Source organism: Rhinolophus hipposideros (genome assembly GCF_964194185.1).
Source record: "Rhinolophus hipposideros genome assembly, contig: HAP1_SCAFFOLD_55, whole genome shotgun sequence".
NCBI lineage: Eukaryota > Metazoa > Chordata > Mammalia > Chiroptera > Rhinolophidae > Rhinolophus > Rhinolophus hipposideros.
Genome location: NW_027669331.1, coordinates 377,958 through 396,961, shown reverse-complemented (window position 1 = coordinate 396,961; position 19,004 = coordinate 377,958).

Sequence of the window (19,004 nt, the reverse complement as noted above, 5' to 3'; positions counted from 1 at the left end):
TGTTGTTGCAGATGGTAAGATTTCTTTTTTCTTTATGGCTGCGTAATACTCCAATATCTACATTTTGGCATCACTTGAATAATTGATGACTGAGGTGGCAATGATATGGCATCTTTAATAGCAACTTGTTTTCTTTGTGTAATATTGTTATTAAAATGTCCATTTTTGATCTCATTTCTTAAGTTCTTCATTCAGCTCCAGGATTTCTGTTTGGACCTTTTTTATAGTTTTCATATCTTAGATAAAGTACTCCTTCTGTTCGTTAATTTTACTCCTGAACTCGTTGAACTGCCTTGTGAGTTTTCTTGTATCTCATTGAGATTCTTCATGACTGCTGTTTTGAAATCTCGGTCACAGAGATCACAATCTTCATGACTTTGACTTGGTTTCTGGAGAAGTGTCATCTTCTCTCAGTGTTACCATGTCACCTTGGTTGTTCATGCTGCTGGATAGCTTGTTCTTCTGCAGGCTCATTTGAAATAGTGAACACTTTCTAATTTATGTACATTTTGATTCGAGCAATTCAGCAGCTAGATAATTAGACGTCTCTGTTTTGCTTTTCAGTAGCTGATGCAATAGCACAGTTTCTGTTGTCTCTCACTGGTGCTACCTGAGCCTGGGGGGTCCAGGTGTGGGGGCTTAGCTGTGAGTGTGGGAGTGCTGGCCTGGGTGACCAGGGTGATGGGTGTTGCTGCTGTATCCAGATCACCAGGGACTCTGGGCACCAGCACCGTGGGAGGGAACAGGGGAAGGGGGTGGTCAGGGAGAGCCTGTCTTGAGTCCACTGAGCCCACCTGGTTCCCTGTGGCCCTGGTAGCACTGTGCTGTGGGTGGAGGCTGGAGAAGTATTTCTGCTGCTGCTACTGGTCTCTGGTGGTTCCAGCACTGCTCTTCCTTCCTTCCTTCCTTCCTTCCTTCCTTCCTTCCTTCCTTCCTTCCTTCCGTTCTTCCTTCCTTCTTTCCTTCCTTCCTTCCTTCCTTCCTTCCGTTCTTCCTTCCTTCTTTCCTTCCTTCCTTCCTTCCTTCCTTCCTTCCTTCCTTCCTTCCTTCCTTCCTTCCTTCCTTCCTTCCTTCCTTCCTTCCTTTCTTTCGTAACAGCTTCAATGAGATGTAATGAACATAGCATGCAGTTCACTCATTTAAAGTATGCAGTGCAGTGGCTTTTAGTGTATTCAAAGCTTTACGCAGTCATCATCACAATCAGTTTTACAACATTTTCATCACCCTGGAAAGTATCTGTGTACTGTTAGCCTTCACTGTGTGCCAGTCTGCCCTTCCCACTCTTCCTAGCCCTAGGGAACCACTAGTGAACTCTCTGCTCCATATTGTGGTTTTGATGTATTTTCTGATGACTAATGATGCTGAGCTATCTTTTCACATACTTATTGTCCATTTGTATAACTTCTTTGAAGAACTGATGATTCAATTCCATTGCCCATTAAAATGGGTTCGTCTTTTTCTTGTTGAATTGTAAGAATTCTTTATATATTCTAGATACAAATCGCTTATCAGATATAGGATTTTCAAATATTTCTCCCTTTCATTAGCTTGCCTTTTCAGTTTTTCAATGGTGTCCTTTAAAGCATAAAGTTTTTTTTTTTATTTTAATGAAGTCCAGTTATCTACTTTTGTTTGGTACTGTCATATCTAAGACACAATTGCCAACTCCAGTCATGAAGACATGAAGCTTCTTCAAAGCTTTTATAGTTTTGGTTTTACCTTTTGAAATAATTTTATATATGGTATGATGTAGAGGTTTAATTTTTCTTTTGCATGTGGATATCCAGTTGACCCAGTATCGTTAGTTCAAAAGACTGTTCATGCCCAACTGGATTTTTCGGCACCCTTGTCAAAAATCACTTGACTATATATATGAGGGTTAATTTTTGGATCATCTTTTCCAATTTATTGATCTATAGATCTGTCCTTACGCCATTACCAAATCAAATGTTATGAGAACGCTTCCCCAGTCATCTTGCATATTACCAGATGCCTTATGGAATAATGAAATGTCAATGTAGGGGAATATCTTTAATTCCACTTCTGTGGAGATGTTTTGCTTCTAGATGGAGCCTGTGGCCCGCAGACCTTGGTGACCTTATGACATGATGGGATATTAGGCTTACAAAGTCGACTCATTCCTTTTGTTTTCTTCATTCAAAACATTAATCTTTAACCCAGTGCCTCCCTTTCACTCCCATTTCCATCAAATGTCGGTAATAGGATCTGATACTTGGTGGACAACTTTCTTCATTTTGTCTATCTCCTAATCCATAGCCTCTTCCATAGATTTCACTGTCTAGGAAGGAGAAGATGAAACCTGGACCATCTGCTTTCCTCTTTAGAAATCTCTCTAATCAATCATCTTGCAATTGAAAAGTAGATTCTGTTTGACCCGGTTCTTTTGTGAGACACTGGTGCCAATCTTGTTCTTGGCATAGATCCTACATTCTCAGAAACACATTGAGATGCATAGTTGTATCTTTAGCTTCACATATAATTAATGGAATAAATATTTCATCCCATCCAAAGAAAACATTTCAAGAGTACAGCTGTTAAATTCAGGAAGTAATTAATCAATCAGAAACAAGTAAAAGATTTGTTTGCGGCAGACAGCAGGAACACCTACACCTGAACACCCGGCTCGCATTGTGGCCCGAGCCTCCCCACAACACGGGGCTGGATTCCAAGGTTCAGATCCTCAGAGACATAACCAACAGGAGTTGTGTTGCCCTTTGTGAAGGAGTCTTGGAATTCACACGGAATGTCTTTCAACATATTCTGTTCATTAGGAGCCAGTCACTAATGTTGACCCATATTCTAGTGGTTTTATGCAATGAATATTTCAAAATTTATGGACACATTTAAAAACCACCTTGATCTGTCCACTGGCCACAATTCTTTATATTCTCCCCACATGGAAAATACACACATCCCTACACAATACTCGCCACAAGTCTCAATTTAATGGCATCAGGCTCAGGTTCGAAACTAAGATTTTACCATCTTAGTCTGGTGCAAATGGGGATGAAGGGCCTGGGTTTTGGTTTCTAGGATAAAGCCCCTTGAGGACAATTCCTTTCAATATGAAAACATGAGAAAGGAAGAGACAAGTTATCTACCACCCACACACCCAACATTCTGCTCGACTGCTGAAGTTTCCCCTGCAGAAATAGAAACTGGAAGGCACGTTAGTCCATAGCAATTCTGAAATACAGCCTGATGTGTGCTGTCCGTTCTTTGATTAGGACTTAGTCCTAATCATGCCAATGCTTCTCCATGGCCCTTTGCTGTCCCCTGTGAGCTCTTTGTTCTGTCCTCTTCATAAGAAATGACCTGTGCTTGCAGCTCTTCCCTCAGCATCATTCCTCCACCCAAATGTCTAAGACCCACAGGCCTCCTCTTATTTTTCACTCTCTTGGTTTTTATTAGTCCAAGGTAACAAGGTGGTTTTTTGCTACTTGATTATCCTAAAAACTTGGAGTTGCGTGAGAGTTTATTGGGGTTCGTGCCATTAGAAAAGCCACCGTCATACATCGTTTTGAGATAAGCTCTTGGGCTTCCTGTAGCTGTTGTAGGACCATGCCTTTAAAATTCTTTTCCTCTGAAGAGCCTTCCAGGAATTTAAGGCCCCACCTTAACTCTTTCGAAGTCTTGAGGAAGGCTTTACACTCTTGTCCTCATCCGTAGATCATGTCTTCCTGGGAGCACAGCGAATTTGATCTTCACTCAGAAGCCATTTCTTCATTTTAGCATGATTTGACAACAGGGCATGTGGGAGAGGCTGTAAATGGGAAACACATTTGAACACAATAAGTCCTGGTTCCTTTACAGTTCACAGTCTTTCGTTAGCTCATGTATCTCATGGATTTTACTTGGTTACTTCACAGCAAGAGTCCCCTTTCATCCGGATGTCAGACCCATTTTCTTCACTAGCTGAGAAGTCTTTGTGGCCAGCCCCTTTAGGGGCCCGCAAGCCCCCAATAACCGTCTCTTGGAGGCTCTTGTGGGTGTCATTCTCATTCTTCTCCACATCCTTTCGGGTTCCACCTACCTCCTGGTGGAAAGGCACTCCTACAGGTTTTAGATTGCTTTTCTTTGTGGCCTCACACCATTTTGAATATCAGTATCAATGCCAGTTGTTCATTGCTGCTCACGAAACCAACTCAAAAGCTAGTGGCTCAAAACAGCATCTGTTTTGTTCACCAGTGATGCAGTTGAGTGAAGCTCAGTGAGACTAGCTCATTTCTGTTCCACTTGGTATCAGCTGCGTTGCCATGAAGCTGCGAATGAGAATCATCTAAAGGCTGTTACACACACGTGTAGCAGTTGAAGCGGGGTTTTGGCCGGGACGCCCACTGGGGCCGTCTCAGCGCGAACATCTGTAGGAGGCCTCACTGTGTGTCCTGGGCTTCTTCATCTGCACAACATGCTGGCTGGGTTCTCAGGGCGAGCTTCCCGAGAGAAAGTCAGATGGAAGCTGTATCACATTTTCTGCCGCAGGCATAGCATTCTCACAGCAGTTCTGCCCTATTCCATGCACTAGAATCCAGTTACTTTTTTAAGGCAAGCACATATTAAAAGGGAGGGAATTTCATGGAGAAATGTCAAGAATTTGTAGCCATGTTTTAAAAACACTACATCAATCCACTCTCCTCATCTTACCAAATAAGCATTGTATCTACAGGAAAGTAGTTCTACCCAACTCAGTATCACTGAAATCCCAGCAGATTTGTTGTTGTTATTATTGCTGTTTAGGATGTTCTTGTATATTGTGGAAAGAGAGGATTACAAGATAGCATTATCGAATTAAGACACTTTTTTGTTGTTGAAAAAAATGTAGCGATCATCTCACTAAACATTCACAGTGTGAGATGTGATTTCTCCTTAACCTTGGGAATCATTTCTTCTTGAAAGCAATTCAAATTACCATGAAACATTTGTAGCTGACGGAGGCCTAACTATCTCAAGATGAGTTACTTGTAACTCCCTACAACTTCGTAAGAAATTATGGAGAGTTAAAATGGGGAACAGGTGAGAGACTATCAACTCAGAGGTGACTTACAGTCATTTTATAGAAGAAAAACATGAACCAATCATTCAGGAAATCGTAGAAAATCAAGTACAGATGTTGTGTGGCAAAGTCGATGACAATAAAGGATACATTTTTGAGTCTCCTGGTGCTTTTCTCTTTGTTCTTCATTCTGAGTAATTCAAGTTTCCACAATCTAAGGATCTACTACAGTATCGATGACCTTTTATGGCAACTGAGTTTATTTCACAAATTGATACTGGTTTGGGTTAGACTATTCTCAGTCAACTTCCTTTGTAACTAAATCATACTATCTTATTCATTCACAATGATGCTCTCAAAGCAAAACTGGAAACTGCATCTTCAGAATGTCTCCATCTGTGGGGTGGCCAGTTGGCTCCATGGTTAGAGCATCGTGCTGGTTCCAATCCTTGGTAACCAAGGTCGCTGGTTCGATTCCCACATGGACCAGTTAGCTACACCCTCCACAACTAGGTTGAAAACAATGGCTGGAGCTTGGAGCTGAGCCCCCAGTGAGCGGCCGGCCAGTTAGTTCAGTGGTTAGAGCGCAGTGCTCATAACACCAAGGTTGCCTGTTCGATTCCTGCATGGGTCAGTGAGCTGTACCCTCCATAACTAGTAGATTGAAGAGAACAATGTGACTTGGAGCTGAGCTGCGCATCCCACAACTAGATTGGAAACTGTTACTTGACAGGGAGCTGATGGGTCCTGGAAAAAACACTGTTCCCCAATTATAAAAAAAAAATTTGTTTTAAAAAGTTTTTTTATAAAAAGATATCTATATCTTGTTGAAGAAAATCAATCTTAAACAGGAGTTATTATCTATGAAAGGAGTACAAAAGTCATGTGAAAAAGTAGAGAATAAAAAGAGTGGAGATAAAAATTATTAAACCTCAAAATTCATATAGTCACGAATGTGGTAGAAAAGAGTGAAGCAGAACACAGTAAATTCTGGGATATTGAAGATTGAGCAAGACAGGATGTAGTAGAAAAAATTTTTTTAAATCTATTTTTACAGGTTAATTCATTGATTTTTAACACGCCTTAATTCATTTTGCTGCAAATTACGTTTTCGATATGCATAGTGTATGTGATTCTTCTACTCCCCTTCATGGCAGCTGTTTTTATTTTATTTTTTTTACATTTCTGGAACTAAGGTGGTATTTGCTTCTCCTTTTAAATATTTCAGTTCCCATCATTATTGTCACTCAGTTGATCTTTGAGATTTGTTCTTTCTGCAAAATCATTTGATTTGTAAGACCAATTGATATAAAACGAGACTATTAGGAAATAAGGAAAATAAAATGCACCTTATTCTTAGATTATTAAGTCATATTGTTCAATTTTTAAAATTTAATATTGATTCTCTTATTGGAATAGTCAAATGAGATGATTCAAAATATTTTCATGATTCAGATTTATTTCATTCTGTATTGATGACAAATATTTTAAACATCAGCTTTTTTTACATTTAAATTGCCCTCCAAATCATTGACTTATACTAAAGAATACAAATAGACTGTAATTATTCAGTTTATAATTATTTTTAAAATGTATCCTTTCTGTTGGCTTTAGGAACCAGCAGCATCTCAAAAAAACCTACACCCGTTAAATGTCCATGATGGCGCTTCCGTAAGTGACATGGAACTCAGAATTAAACGTCTGGAATCTGAACTCTCCAAAGTGGAAACTTCTCGTAAAATAGAATTCGAAGAATGTAAACACCTCTACCTAGAGGAATTAAAACTTAGAACAGCAGCGGAAAACAAACTAAACAAGTAAGTGTAAACAAAGTCAGAGAAAATCAATCGAGCTCATTAATTTGCCTCTAAAGTATATTTTTTTTTATAATATAGTCCAATTTATTGATAATTTCTTTGATAATAAATGGTTTTTTTTTATTAATTTTATTGGGGTGACAATTGTTAGTAAATTTACATAGATTTCAGGTGTACAATTCTGTATTACATCGTCTATAAATCCCATTGTGTGTTCACCACCCAGAGTCAGTTCTCCTTCCATCACCATATATTTGATCCCCTTTACCCTCATCACCCACCCCCCACCCCCTTACCCTCTGGTAACCACTAAATTATTGTCTGTGTCTATGAGTTTTTGTTTCTCATTTGTTTGTCTTGTTCTTTTTGGTTTATATACCACATATCAGTGAAATCATAGGGTTCTCTGCTTTTCCTGTCTGACTTATTTCACTTAGCATTATTCTCTCGAGATCCATCCATGTTGTCACAAATGCTCCTATATCATCTTTCCTTAACGCCGAATAGTATTCCATTGTGTATATGTACCACAACTTCTTTATCCATTCATCTATCGAAGTATAATTTTTATCCAGGCAGATTCCCGAGATTGATAGGAAATGAAAGCTTACTAAATAGTATAATTTTGGAAAATGATGTTAGTGAATAAATTACTTTTAAAATGTTAGTTAGTTCAGGACATTTGCATCTCTCTCCATTTTTGGTTTACATGATTGTATTTTTCCTTCTCACGGTTTTCATAGAGTTAATCTGATCTACCAGTCTTTAAGCAAAGTGTTTTTGAAGCTTTATGATTTAGACAACACTATTTATTATAAAATTGTTTGTCAGAATTCCCCAAAATGGTTTTTAATGAGGTAACTATTTATTATAAGATAACAACTTAAACCCAAAGGGTTAAGTACTCTGTATATTCTGGCACTTGGTACATATACTGTCTCCATTGTGCTCTGTGTTATTATCTCTGGAGGTCGCTTTCAGACAAGCTCTTCTTTCTAGTCTTTCTGATGTCCACAAAGGCATATATGTGAAATATAGCAGAGGGTTAACAACGTAGGGGTGAGGGTAGTATAACCCAAGAAGTGGCTAAAAAGATAATGTGGTGAGCCTGAGGGGGTGTGTGGAAGACAGAATGCGCAGAGCCCACCCCCAGCGCCTTGGTAACAGTGTTATAAGCTACATGCCTGCGGAGTGGTTTCAGTTCTGTAGGATCACCAACCAGGCTCCTTCCTTCTCCCCCAGAGGCTGTTGTTCTAAATGACACCTCAGTCCTCAGGGTAATGAGGGCGTTACCCAAGGGCAGTGACTGCAAAGGCTTGAAAATATCTTGGTGGGATTTTTAAAAAATTCTAAACTCATTTGCTATGTATGTCTCATGGCAATCCTCAAGAATCTTATTGGTTCAGCCATTGCAGAAGGCAGCAAGTATTATCTGTGAATCCGTCGATTTCACTGATAGCCCGTGTCCTCCCCTCCCTACTTTGAATTTCTTCTTAGTCTGGCATCCCCATAGAAACATATGTGCTTGTTTAGGATAATTTGAAACCTATCCTTGTGCATGGTAGGTCTGCCCTGACGCATTTTCAATGTTAAAATGCTGTTTAATGGGAAATTTATTTTACTATTTATTATGGCAACTTGAAAAAAATGGAAGTCATTCAGGAAAAATAAAATTCAAAGCTTTGTGTTTTACAATCTTCACAGTGCTAATGAAAGACTGGCAGAGGCCAGAATCTATCTTCGCATAAAGGAACAGCAGAACGAGTTTCTCAGCACTGCTCTTAGGAGGCGAGACCTTGAGCCACCTTGTGTTGGAAGTTTGAATACTGAGTTACTCCTCAGTGGAAATCCTGCTCCAAGAGAAAACTTGGTGATTCCTAAGTCAACCGCACGGGCTTCAAATGACAGCATGGGGTGTTACTGTGCCAAGGTTAGTTATATTAGCTTCTTTCCCTTGGGTTTCATATTTCTTTGTTTTTTATTTCTTTGATATAATATTGTTTTGTTTTGTCTTATATATTCATTGGGGTGATATTGGTTATTGAAATCATATGGGTTTCAAGTGTATATTTCCATAATACATCATCTATATATTTCACTGTGTGTTCACCATCCGAGTCAGTTCTCCTTCCACCGCCATGTATTTGACCCCCTTTTCCCTCTTCTACCTATCTCTCTCCCCCCTCACCCACTAAGTGTTGTCTGTGTCTATGAGTTTTTGTTTCTTTGTTTGTCGTTGATGAAATTTTGAGTTGTTTCATTGACTAATGCACACGAGGTAAAAGGCATAATTATGTGTGCTAATTTACATAGAAAGGAGACAGAAATTTTACAATCTTTTTTTAAGTCCCTAGAGCTCTCATGTGTTAAGAGTTATTTATTATTATTTAATAAATGTAACTAAAGTGATACATTTAAAATGCTTGAAAATTTGCCTTTAAATTTTATTTCAGATGTTAAATATCATTGCCTAATATATGCTTTGAGATGCTTTTGATTCTTAATTGGTTTTAGTTGGAGATGATTCATAAAAATTTTAAAGTTTTGTGCATCCCAGTTTTTCTTCCCCTAAGCGTAAGTGAATGATGGCCGGCCAAACACCTAACCACAAATGGATGTTTATTATTAAATGAAACAGATATAACCCTTTTTATTAATTCGGCAAACTTATAATACTGAAAAAAGATTAGTCTCTGTTTTTACGGTTAAAGTTATCTTCTAACAAGAGAGTATATCGTTAATTTTTATTTTATTCGTAGCACTACCTATTTCAGTGTTTTAAAATGAGTTGCTTCACAGTTGTACATATTCTAAATAGGGACATTAAGCAAATAATTGAATTTTTAAAATGAAGTTCACTTATGTCTATATGTCTTGACAACATTTGGGTAATTGATGAGTAAGGTGGCAGTGCTAGGGAGTCTTTAAATCACAACTCGTTTTCTTCGTGTGACGTGGTTGTTTAAAATACTCATTCTTGAGTTCTTGACCAGCAGGAGTTCTGTTCGGTTCTGTATCATAGTTTCCATCTCTTTGATAAAGTTCTCCTCCGGGTCATTAATTTTACTCTTGAACTCATTGAACTGCCTGTGAGTGTTGTTATATCTCAGTGACATTCTTCATGCTGTGACTTTTTTTGTTTTACCCTCCAAAATGTTTATTACATTTAAGCAACGTGGAGAATACAGGAAGGAAAGCACAAATCATCTGCTCGGATCAATTGGTCTAATTTATATGCAGCATACAATATAGAAAATTAGTTTAAAACGGTTAGTGGAGGTCAAATTGAGGAGGGCTTTAAGTGAGTTTGATTTTTTTTTCTCTAGGCAGCAGTAGGCATAAAAAGGATAATGAAATAATAATTCTTTCATGGGGGAGTATATAATATGTGGCAGAGAGTCTGTTATCTCCTTTGTATTTGAAAAATTAAGTGAAGTATAATGTATGTCGTTAGTTTCAGGTGAACAAGCTTTTCCTGGTTCGTGCTAATCTTTGGCCCTAGAAGTAAATACTGTATGTCTTTTGACTATTGACATATAGTATTTTATATAATATAGTATATAATATACTCAGCTTCTTGCTGGGGCTACAGCTGAAAATAGCTCAGCCCTTTTTCTCTTTGCCCATGACTCGACTGTGTTGAACTGGGTTATTTTAAGCTGAGGGCCAGATTGCTGATTGATAGGTGTTATATATGTGCCTGAAAGTCATCAAGAAGTGCTATTTTTTTGTTTGTTTGTTTTACTGTGCAGATACTAGTTCTGGGTGTCTTCCTTTTTTTTCAGTGAATGAGTCTTATTATTTTTAACTCTTTTTTATTATTAGTTTCAGGTGTACAAAACAATGTAATAGTTACACATTTATAATTTGTATGCCTCACATAATGGTGACCCCTCTCCCCTCATCAACGACCCCTCTGACATCACATACAGCCATTACATTTCCACTGCCTCTATCCCTCAGGCTGTACTCTACTTCTTGTAAACATATATATACATACATGTATATGTGTGTGTGTGTATAACAATTTTGTAGTTAACATTAACATTCATTATTGTTCAGCTTCAGCTTCAGGTGTACAGTGCAGTTGTCAGGCATCTACATCATCTCTGAGGTGCTCTCCCTAATGAGACAAGTGTAATCAGATACCCTACAAAATCTTTACATTATTGATTACATTCACCAAATTGACTTTCGTATCCCCATGGCAATCTTGGGGTTATCGATCGTGCTTTGTAATCCCCTCACCTTCCCCCTTATCCACACCCCACCCCATCTAGCAACCTTCAGTTTTTCCTCTGTGTCTCTGAGACTGTTTCTGATTAGTTCACTCATTTATTGTTTTCTTTAGATTCCATATATAAGTGAGATCATAAGGTATTTGTCTTTCTCTGTCTGACTTATTTCACTTAACATAATGTTCTCTAGGTCCATCCATATTGTTGCAAATGGTAAGATTTCCTTCTTCTTTATGGCTGCGTAATACTCCATTGTATAAATATACCACAGTTTCTTAATCCAGTCGTCTACCGATGGGCATTTTGATTGTTTCCATGTCTTGGCTATTGTTATAGAGCTGCAATAAACATAGGGGTCCATACATTTTTTTGAATTAGAGTTTTGGATTTCTCCGGATCCATGCCTAGGAGTGGAATTGCTGGCTCATAAGGTAGTTCCAGTCTCAGATTTTTGAGATACCTCCATACTGTTTTCCATAGTGGCTGCACCAATCTGCAATCCCACCAACAGTGCACAAGGGTTCCCTTTTCTCCACATCCTCGCCAGCGCTTGTTGTTTGTTGATCTGTTGACGATAACCATTTTGACTGGGGTGAGGTGGTATCTCATTGTGGTTTTTATTTGCATTTCTCTGATGGTTAGTGAGGTTGAGCCTTTCTTCATATGTCTGTTTGCCATCTGTATGTCCTCTTTAGAAAAATGTCTCCTCATGTCCTCTGCCCATTTTTTAATTGGGTTGATTGTTTTTTGGAGCTGCGTTGCGTGAGTTTTTTAATAAAGTTTGGATATATCAATGGCAGATATCTTCTCCCATTCAGTAGGACCCTTTTTTGTTTTAATGATGGTTTCTTTACTGTGAAAAAAATGTTTAGTTTGATGTAATCCCATATGTTTATTTTTTCTGTTACTTCCCTTGCCCAAGGGGATGTATCAGTAAAAATCTTACTCCGGGTAATATATGTAAAGTTGCTTCTTATATTTTCTTCCAGGAGTTTTATGGTATGAGATGTTACATTTAAGGTTTTAACCCATTTTCAATTTATTCTTGTATATGGTGTAAGGAGGTGGTCCAGCTTCATCTTTTTGCATGTGTCTGTCCAGGTTTCCCAGCACCATTTATTGAAAAGACTGTCTTTACCTCACCGTAAATTCTTGCTTCCATTGTCGTAGATTAAATGGCCATATAGGCGTGGATTTATTTTTGTTCCGCTTGTGTGTTCACTTTTAACTTGTCTTCTAAGTCGCTGATTCGATTCTCTGACTCATCTAACCCACTGGTAATTCCTTCAAGCGTGTGCTTTATTTCACGTGTTGTATTCTTTCGTTCTAACTGGTTGTTCATTATGATTTCTCTATCCTTCTTTATGTCGTCACTAAGCTCTTTAAACATTCTTATCGTCAGTGTTCTGAACTCTGTCTCTGATAGATTGGTTACCTCTATTTCATTTGGTTCCAATTCTGGAGGTTTCTTCTGTTCTTTTATTTGGGACATGTTTCTTTGTTTCCCCATTCTGGTTGACTCTCCATGTTTGCTTCGATGTATTAGGTAGATCCCCTAGGATTCTCGGTCTTTGCTGGGTTATCTTATGTAGTGTGTGTCCTTTATATCTGACTTGCACCACTTCCCTATTCTCCTGTGCGTGTGCTCCAAAGGTGACCCTGGTGTTGTGTATATTTTGCTGTGTAAAGTTGAACTTCCATTGCTTTTGGCTGGTCAGTAGGTGGGGTTGATCCTAGGCTGCCTAGTTGTGAGACTTAGCTCTGCCCTCGGTAGATGATCTGCTGCGTGAGGGTTGACCACTCCAATTAGACTTGGCCTCTATGGGCTCTTGTGCCTGTAGAGAATTCCCTCTGGGTGTGTCACTTGTAGGTCAAACCCAATAATACTCTGGTTGGGTCTGGAGTTGGTGTCAGGAGGTGTTGAATCTTGTGACTCTTGGGCTGGGCCCTGGGGTAGGGCAATTTCAGAACAAAGCCAATCACCAAGCACAACAGCAACAACAAAGTAAAAACCAAATACACTCACGTGTGAAAACAACAAATAACCCACACTCAACACAGGCAAAAATATCAAAGATACAAAAAAAAACAAAACAAAACAAAAAACGCAGCGCCAGTCTTGGCTTAAGCCCACTAAGTAATCTCCAGGCCGTCCTCTGCTGTACCAGAGAGTCCTCTGTGTATTGTTCAGGCGGAGCCGGTCACCTGGTGCCCAGAGTGACCCTGGGACGGCAGTTGTAGATGAGTGGGGCTATCGGGTCTGGATGGTAGCTTCTACAAAGTCAGTGCAGTTTCTGCTCTTGCCTGCACATATGCGCACTGAGAATAACACAACCAGCCCTGTGCCCAGGTCTCCTGAGTCTTAGGTCACTTTTTCCGTTTGTGTGTGCATGCGTGCATGTGTGCGTGTGTGGTGGGAGATTTCTGAGCTGCTGAAAGCCCAGAGCTGCGACTGCTGCCTACTGCTAACCCCTGGGCATGTCTCCAGAGTTGTAATTGCCCTGCCCTGGGCAGGTCAGAAAAGGTGGGGACTGGGGATGGAGGAGTCTTCTCTCTCTCAGCCCAGCAGTGTCACACACTTCCCAGCTTCTTCCCTGGGTCACAGTAGCTACAAACCTGGTCCTCCCAGATCCTGAGCACTATGGGTCCTCTGTAATCTGACACTACTCCTCAGATCAGGGGCCAGCGTGAGTCTCTGGAAGGGTGGGGGTAGGATTGGGAGAGTCGGGGGAGGGGCCCAGGTATGGTGCTTACTTCCTTTGTCCCACCTAGGGCCCAGCTGGGGGTCTCAGCTGAGGTTACTGCCTCAAACTCTGGATATGCTGCTCTCTGGGCAGGGAGATGAGCTGTGGGACACAGGGACAGAGCCCACCTCCTGGCTCTTGTGGTCTCTGTTCTGTCCTGGGACCACCTGCACCTCCGCAGCCATGGATGTGGGCCACGTCTCCCTTCCCACTTCCCCTGCTCGCCCAGTTTGCCCACCTTCAAGTAATCCTCCTACAAGTCTCTTAGCTGTTCTGTGTGATGAGCAGAGAGCATGACTGCTGTTTTGAAATCTCGGTCACAGAGATCACAATCTTCCGTAACTTTGACTTGGTTTCTGGAGAAGTGTCATCTTCTCTCAGTGTTAACCATGTCACCTTGCTTCTTCATGCTGCTGAGTGGCTTGTTCCTCTACAGGCACATTTGAAGTAGTGAATACTTTCTTATGTAGGTACATTTCGATTTGAACAATTAAACAGATATATAATCAGGGGTCTTTCTTTTGTTTTCAGTAGATGTTACAATAGTGTAGTTTCTGTTTTCTCCCAGAGGTGCTCCTTGAGTATGGGAGGTCCAGGGGCGGGGGCTTAGCTGTGGGTGTGGGAATCCAAGCATGGGTGACCAGGGAGATGGGTGTTGCAACTGTATCCAGGTCTCCAGGGTCTCTGGTCACCACCACCACTCAGGTGGGGGAAGTGGGTGGTTGAGGGGAGCCTGTTCTTGCGCCCGCTGAGCTGCTACCTGGTTCCCTATGTCTACTGGTAGCACTGTGTGTGGTCGTGAGACTGGAGAATTGTTTCTGCTGCTGCTACTGGTCCCTGGTGGTGCCAGCACTGCTGCATCTGGAGAGGGGTGGGGGGATGCTGCTGCTGCCCCGCTTAGCCTCCCCTGGTCAGTGATGTGGGAGCTGCACCCTGTCCCCTCCACCACCACTGCCTTTGCTGGGGCTTCAGGCTCAGCCTTGTCCCCCTGGAACTGCAGCTGTGGGCTGTCCGTGTGCTTTCCTCCATCGTGCCTCCCTTTCACATCCAGTGCACCCTCCTTCCCTTTTACAGATGCGTGGTCTTTTAAGGAATCGTAGTGTGCTGAGCAGAAGATCCTTTCTTGGGCTATAGATGCCCGATGAGTTGTAGATATCGTGGAGATAGAAAGGGGTCTCTCTTGACATGATGTTTACATCATTCCAAAGGATATCCATTTTGATCAATGCAGGGTGGTTTGTGGTTTTGATGGTGATTTGTGGCCTTCTTAATGCAGAGAAACATAGCACAGGCCTGTGCTAAATGGGACTCCAACCTTGTGTTTTCATTTAGCTTCCCTTTAATAAATCATAGGAGAACAAAGCCAAGGATTTTCGGACAGCCCTTCGGCTAAATGGAGTCCAAGTCCTTCAAAGAGGTGAACCTGGAGAAAGGACTGGGTACAAAAAGAAAGTGAATGGCCAACGCTTCTGTAAATTCTTAAGCATGATGCACAATTAAAATGTTCTCAGTGGTTTCACCACAGAAATCAGAAGATGAAAGAGTGTAAAGGCAGAAGCAATGAGAGAGAATATGCTTGTGGACATTTTTCCTTTAATTATTTTTTGGTAGGAAAGAGGTGTTTAGTTTTCAGTATTTCCTCATAAATTGGAAAATTGTTTATGTTAAAGTCAATGCCCTCATTCCAAGGCCAACGTTGTTCCCTTGTGAGGCGTTGGGTTGCCCAATCATGCAAGGCTGAATAAGAGATGGAAAAGCCCCACTCTGTCAAGATCCAGAGATAAGTGTCCCAAATCACTAGGGAACACTGGAAAGACTGATGATGCAATTGTGATGATGTGAGGTTGGACATAAGTGCACTAGATGGTAAAGAGAAATCTGTTTTGTGTTTCCAATTTCGCTATACTTAACCCCCACCATGAATAATACCTGTGTTGGTTTATATTGGTCACCCAAATTTGACTCTGAGGAAAAGACAAGTCATTTTAAGGAAGAATTTCCTCAACTTGAGTTTGCTTTCTTTAACTCATGATTTTCTCCTTCAAGTTCCCTTTTCTGTGTTTAGAAATGTTTATGCTTTATAAATTGAGTGTGTTTGACTTCTGTTAATAGGACTTGTGATATTAATCTGTCTTTATTTTTATTAATGACTTTAAAGCTAATACTTGAGTTAGAAAGCTACTATTTTGTTTCTCATGCTTTAACATTATTGAGCTACATGACAAAGTTTTACATATTCATTTTCTTTGAGTTGTACTCAGAAATTGATGGAATTTTCCGGAATATGAGGTAGTAGCTGGCATAGCACGCTAGCCTCAATAGGGAGACTTATCCCATTCCTGGCCCGCAGCTCCTTGGTTTGGTGACCTCAGGTGACCTATATAATCTCTGTGAGTCTTGGTTGCCACTTATGCAAAATTAGGGACTTTCACTAAATCAGTGACTTTCAGACCTGAAAAATATTCTTTTTATCAAAGAATAGTACCGTTCTTTGAGAAAATTTTTTTTGTTTAATGACTGTGTTTACCCAAAAATAAGACCTAGCCGGACAATCAGCTCTAATGTGTATTTTGGAATAAAAATTAATGTAAGATGCGTCACATCATGTCACATCATATCATATATCATACGCGGTCTTATATCATAGTAAAATAAGACTGGGTCTTAATTAATTTTTGTTCCAAAATGCATTAGAGCTGATTGTCTAGCTAGGTCTTATTTTTGGGGAAACACGGTATATAAAAACAGAGACCAAGGGTGGCCAGATGCCTCAGTTGGTTAGAGTGCAAGTTCTTAACAACAAGGTTGTGGGTTCGATTCCCACATGAGCCAGTGAACTGCGCCCTCCGTCGCTAGATTGAAAACAATGGCTTGAACTTGGAGATGAACCATGGTGGGCAGCCGGTTGGCCCAGTGGTTGGAGCACTGTGCTCATAACACCAAGGTTTACAGTTCGATTCCCACATAGACCCGTGGGAAGCAATGGGTTGAGCTTGGAATTGGGCTGCTGGTGGGGAGCCTGTTGGCTCAGTGGTTGGAGCGAGGTGCCCATAACACCAAGGTAACCGGTTCACGTCCCACATTGGCAAGTGAGATGCACCATCCACAACTAGATTGAAAAAAAGAACAATTTGACATCCTGGAAAAGCAAACTGTTCCTCAGTAGTCCCCAATTAACACAAAACAAACCAAAGCAGAGATGTGTAGAGCTACCTAGCTAAAGGAGGGATGCAGACTCCTAAGCGGTGCTATCCCGTGGGTGTCCCCAGTGGAACCTGAGCTTTCTCTGAGACGTAGTCTAGTGAGAACTGCCAGTAATGAGAAAATCTTTCTAGTTGATATCCTTTGAATTAAAGTTTGCTGATACATTTTTTATGTATAATTTTCTCACCTTTGTATATATTTGATAAATGGAAAAGTATAAATAAGACTGCAGATATGTTGTCCTTATTAATGTTGGACTTCAAGCTACTTCCACCATCTGAACACACTCCTCACCTGGAAATAAACATACCGTGTTTCGCCGAAAATAAGACATAGCTGGACCATCATCTCTAATGTGTCTTTTGGAGCAAAAATTAGTATAAGACCTGGTCTGATATTATTTTATATTACATAAGACCCATTCTTATATTATGTTAAAATAATACCAGGTCTTATATTAATTTTTGCTCCAAAGGTCGCATTAGAGCTGATGGTCCAGCTACATCTTATTTTCGGGGAAACACGATAGAAAGTGCTGAAGTAAATATTTAAGAAAAGAGCTGTTTTGGGGGAAAATAATAACGCTACATTGGTAGTTCCTTAATTCAAGTCGTGTAAAAATGTGATTTACATTTTATATTGTTGATTAACAATAACTTAAAACTGTTTCATGAAAGTCCTCTCCCTTTCTATGGTATTTAGTTATTGATTTTACACGGCCTGTCTGGTGATGTTGTTGTCACATTATTCACGTTATAAACCCTGTCTATCAAGCCATTCACAAAAAAAAGTGTTATGCAAATATTGGAAAACAAATTTGTCTTCCCCTGTCGGTGCCTGCCGACGAGACGAACAGTCCCTGAAGTGGGGAGTGAGGATTGAGAAAAAAGAAGAGAGACAAAGATGGGATCCGGAGGGCAGGCAGTTCTAAGTAGACTGCCGCAGTTCTAAGTAGACTGCTTCAGATCTAAGTAGAATGCCTCAGCTCAAGTTTATTTTTGCAGCTTATATACTCTGGGCATCAAAAAGTAACAGAACTGTCTGCCATCTAGTAGTTACAATAAAGGTAATACACAAGGGCCTGTTTTTTGGCCAGCTCCACACTTCCTGACCTTGTCTGGTTCTGTGTTCTCAGAGTAGGAACTTCTGCCTTGCTGGGAGCACAGACCACTCAAGGAAGTCAAAGGTTCAACATTTCACAAAACAATACCTGCTAGCACTTTAGCACGGTTTCCCACATTCCCCCTAAATTTGTACAAGGATTGGCTGTCACATTGTTGTCACCACAGTGTCTATTAGGTTCTGGATATTATTTTAAGCACTACTTTGGACATTTTGTGAGAGGATAGCTTTCAGAAGAAAGGTTTAAGTAAGACCACTCTAGACTGGGACACTTGTAATATAGTTTGAAATACTCTCACATATTTCATAATTAAATAGACTATAACTACAGCTACTTGAGTGTTTCTAAAATTGGACCTGATTTCTAAGGAACAAAGTCAAATTTAAAAAATTATATATTATTTTTTGTTTCTAACTCTACAAAGTCATAAATGAGAAAGTAAATTTGAAAACTGGCTCTAGGTCATACTTTATTCAAGCAGCTTTTCGGAAATCTTTCTGTCCATACGAATACAGTAATGTTTCAGTCATAGACTGCAAAATCGTTTTGGTTATTGTTTCTGTCATTAGAATTTTCACATGACGGCACAGTACCACTTTCATCATTTTATGTCTTTAAGGTTCTATGCCGAAAAATGAATAGCCTAGAATACACCTTAAGATTACTTTTCTAGAAGTGCAAGAATGGAAAGCTCATTTTAAGGAAAAGTCCATTAAAGTAAAAACAAAGAACAAGAAACATTTATAAAGGACAATTTTTCTAAAAATTGCAAAGTAATGCATTCAGTGTAAAATATGACTTGACTTGTTTAAACTTCTTTGTACCAATCAAATCAAACGTCACCCTTTTGAAATTATGTATGTT